We start from the raw sequence: 5,011 nt of genomic DNA, 5'->3' as shown, positions 1-5,011 counted from the left end.
GGACACCTTCTCAGTCTATGCCTCTGGCGCAGGGCTATATGATCAGGAAGAAACCACTTAACACTCAGCTTCTCCCAGGGGAGGGAAGAGATTGGCTTGGCATCCCAACATTTTCTGAGTGGCTCCCCAGAGAACTGGCTTTTGTTTTTCCAGTATTGGAGCTCTGATAGGTTTGATACAATCTAGCCACCTGGGGGAGAATGGAGATGATGGTTTGGACTGTTAGATACCAAAGCTCCTTCCCTTCTGCTAGGCATAGAGTGAGTGAATGAAAAATCCCAGCTCTCAGCCTTCCCCTGTGAGGGTAGAAGTAGATCCAGGCATCTAACACTCCATCTATTCCAGGGATGCCCAAAGAAATGGCATCTGACTTTCCAGTCTTGGAGTTCTGATGGGTCTAGCACAGTCTAGCCACCTGGGGGAGAACAGCAGTTTGGACTTGTAGAGGCCATAGATTCTCCCAGCTTAGGACCAAGTGAGCAGACAAAAACACAGCAGCTTGCCTCTCCTTAGGGAGGGAAACAGTTGTTGGAGAGCCCTTAAATCTTCAGCCGGGGTGATGGATGGGGGTCTTCTCCTGTGTGAGGCCAGTCCATGAAGACTGACTGGGAGAGGTGACTACTTTGTCTAATGTACAGACATCAACACAGAGAGTCAAAAAAATTGAAGAATCAGGCAAAGATGTTCCAAACTAACAGTGTACAATGAATCTCCAAAATCTAACCTTAAGGAAATCAAGATACATGATTTACAGAGACTGACAGAGAATTCAAATTAAGTGTCATAATGTTGCTCACCACTATCAAGAGAATGATACACGAACAAAGTGAGAATTTCAATAAAGAGATAAACAATATTAAAAAGTACCAAACTGAATTCATGGAACTGAAGAACACAATAACTGAAGTGAAAAATCCACTAAAGGAGTCACATGAAGCTAGATCAAGCAGAAAAAAGGGTCAGTGAATACAAAGATAATCAATTGGAAAGAATTTAGTCAGAGGAGTAAAAAATAAAAAAGTAAAAAGAGTGGCAAAGCTTATGGGATACTATCACACAGATTATGCATTGTAGGAGTCCCAGATGGAGAAGAGAGAGATAGTGCCATAAAACTCATTCAAATAAATAATGGCTGAAAACTTCCCAAATTTAGAGAAAGAAATGGACATACATATCCAAGAAATCTAATGGATCCCCAATAATATGTAACCAAAGAAATCCACAGTGAGACACATTATAATCAAATTGCCAAGACAAGTGACTTTTCACATACAAGGGAAATCCCATAAGACTATGAGTGGATTTTTGAGTAGAAAACTTGCAAACCATAAGGGGGTGGGATGATATATTCAGACTGCTTAAAAAAATATGCCAACCAAGAATATTACATCTGGCAACACTGTTCTTTAAAAATTAAGGGGAAAAAGAGACTCCTCCTACCCAAAAAATAAATAAAGAGAAAAGCTGTGGGAGTCCATTACTACTTGCCTGCTTCACAAGAAATGCTAAAGAAACTTGCTCAAGTTGAAGCAAAAGGACCCTAAACAGGAACACAATAGCATAGGAAAGTATGAAACTCTTTGGGAAAGGCAAATATATAGACAAATAGAGAATCCTGTATTACTGTAATGGTGTTAGGAAAGAAACACTTTTAATTCTAGTATTAAAGGTAGAGGACAAAAGTATTAAAATAAGCGTTAAAAATAACTATAATTTAAAAATAAGTTAAAAGATACACAATATAAATACATGTAAACCATGACAACCGTAACATGAAGCATGTGTGGGAGGCAGTTAAAATGTAGAGTTTTTGTATGTGATTGAAGTTAAGTTATTGTCAGCTTAAAATAAACTGTAAAGAAAAATAAACTGACAAGCTTACCAAGAATACACAATGCAGGGCTTCCCTGGTGGCGCAGTGCTTGAGAGTCCGCCTGCCGATGCAGGAGACGCGGGCCAGGAGGACCAGATAGTCCTCTGTTGGCAGATTGGTTACACTGAACCCCTTCCATCACTGAGGAAAAAGCCAGTGTCTTCACAGGAATAGAGGCATATTCTGAATATGGATTTACTTTTCATGCTTGCAATGCTTCTGCCAGCACCACCATGTGGAAAAAAAAAAAAAAAAAAAAAAAAAAAAAGAATACACAATGCAGAAAGGACAGTCTGTTCAACAAATGGTGACGGGAAAACTGGGTATTCACATGCAAAAGAATAAAATTGGACTCATCTTACATCATACACAAAAAAATCAACTCAAAATGGATTAAGAACTGAAATATAAGACTTTAAACTCTAAAAATCCTAGAAAAAAACATAAAGGAAGAGCTTCACGACATTGATCTTGGAAATTATTTCATGGATTTGACACCAAAATCACAGGCAACAAAACCAAAGTTAAAAAGCGAAATTACATCAAATTAAAAATCTTCTGCACCACAAAGGAAACCATCAACAGAGGGGAAAGGCAACCTGTGGAATGGGACAAAATATTTGCAAGCCATATATCTGACAAGAGGTTAATCTCCAAATTATAAAAGGAACCCCTATAATTTAATAGCAAAAAAGGTAATAACTCACTTTAAAAATGGGCTAAGGAATTGAAAAGACATTTCGCCAAAGAAGACATACATGAGAGAGGGATATGAAAAGAACCTCAATGTTACTAATTATCTGTGAAATACAAGTTGAAACCACAATGAGATATCACTTCACACCTGTCAGGTAGGCCATTATTAAAAAAATAAAAGGTAACAAATGTTGGCCACAATATGGAGAAAGCGGAACCCTTGCACGTTGTTGGGTACACAAAATGGTGCAGCCACCATGAAAAGCAGTATGATGTTCCTCAAAAAACTAAGTGTAGACATACCATATGATCCCATCTGAGTATTTATCCAGAAGAACTGAATCAAGATCTTGAAGAGTTATTAACACTCCCATGTTCATTGCATCACTATTCACAATAGACAAGATGTGGAAACAACCTAAGTGTCCATCAACAGATGGATGAGTAGAGAAAGTGTGGTATGCATACAATGGAATATTATTCTGCTTTTAAAAATAAGGAAATTCAACCATATGTGACAACATGAATGAACCTTGATGACATTATGCTAAGTGGAAAAAGCCAGTCACAGAAAGATAAATACTGCATGCTTCCATTCACATGATATATCTAAAATGGTCAAATTCATAGAATCAAAGAGTGAAATAATGGGTTTCCAGGATCCAGGAGGAGGGGTAAATGGCAAGTTACTAGTCAACAGACACAAAATTTCAGTTAAGTAAGATGAATAAGCTCTAGAGATCTGCTATGTAACATTGTACCTACAGTCAACAATAATGTATTGTACACTTTAAATTTTGTTGAAAGGGTAGGTCTCATGTTAAATGTTCTCACCATGGTAAAATAAAAAAATTGAAAGTAATAAAATGTAAAAATTAGGAGTTTTTAATTCCTATGCTTTTAACAAAAATGATTCATCTTCTGCGATTGCTCTTAGATTGAAATAAAATCACTAACCAAAAAGGAGTTACGGGTTTCCCTGGTGGCACAGTGGTTGAGAGTCCGCCTGCCGATGCAGGGGACACGGGTTCGTGCCCCGGTCCAGGAAGATCCCACATGCCACGGAGCGACTGGCCCCATGAGCCATGGCTGCTGAGTCTGCGCATCCAGAGCCTGTGCTCCGCAATGGGAGAGGCCACAGCAGTGAGAGGCCCGCGTACCATAACAACAACAACAAAAAGGAGTTTTCAGTTAACTAATTGATAGTCATGCTCTATAGAAATAGTATTTTGCAAGCAATATTCTGATTTCCACTTATCCAGATGATTGATTAACATATACCTCAAGGAAAAGAAATCCTAGTATGGAGTTCTCTTTCAGTAAGTGCACATTTCTTAAAATGACTCCCATGAATACCGACACCCATAGACTGAAATTCATTTTTTCCCACTTTTCTCCCAAACCCACATCACCAAAATTCCAAGCTATTACCTTAGAACTTCTTGTCCTATGCAGCCCGTGGAAATTTATAGGCACTTGAATGCAGTATTTCCTAAAAATAATAAGTAAGGAAATTTCTTTATTACACTAAAAGAGCAGTTGGTAAAGGTCCTAGATAATAAAAATATTTTAGCTATTCTGACACCTTACTGACACTAGATAAATTTTATAATTACCTTGTGTAATTAAAAGGAACTTTTGATAATTATTTTGGTATTGAATATATAGGACAGTTTAAGGGGAATTTAGATCATTACTAAAATTCATTTTTTTCCTGATAAGTGATACCCATGTTGTCAGGAGAATTTTTAATACATAATGTTAAAATTGAAAAATATTATATACATTTTTAAAATCATAAAATTAATTTAATTCTCTTTTGGATCATCCACCTTTTATTCTATGTCCACCGAGAGAATCCATTTGAAAGAATCAAAGGCTCAATAGGTTCTCCTCTCACAGGTGTCAGGCTATTTTAGAGCACAGAGACAAGGAAATTGAATAAATAACTGGTGACTCAGTTATTTACCACTCTCCTCATGAGGACCTGACAGTTTCTCCCAAATTACAGGGGGGATGAGACCCAGTTTCTCCAATAAAATAACTCATTCCCTCAAACACACACACATAAAAAGACACATAGTCATAGTGATGGTAGACTCCCTAGTAGGCCTGTTATAGATGCATTTATGCCATTCTTTCTCCCTGTGAATATCCTTGCTAACTGTTTCTACCTCTGACCATTAGAGAGCATATTCCAGTTGTCATGGAAACAAGAATATCAGCATAACAATCAGTTTTACATTAGCTTTCCAAGGAAACTGAAGTACAAATTCATCCTCAGAATCAAAGCAGTAAATGAATAAATGAATAAAATATTAGGAGAGATTATTTCAGCAATTCTCCCAAAATTTACCATTGGCACAAAATAAAAGGATTTTGCAACAATGAGTTAAAGTGGAAGAAAAGGATAGTTTATCATTCTGGATTTCCTGTCAGACA

The sequence above is a fragment of the Lipotes vexillifer genome, unplaced genomic scaffold (genome assembly GCF_000442215.2).
Source record: "Lipotes vexillifer unplaced genomic scaffold, Lipotes_vexillifer_v1.1 scaffold345, whole genome shotgun sequence".
Taxonomy (NCBI): domain Eukaryota; kingdom Metazoa; phylum Chordata; class Mammalia; order Artiodactyla; family Lipotidae; genus Lipotes; species Lipotes vexillifer.
This window is presented reverse-complemented; position numbering follows the sequence as displayed.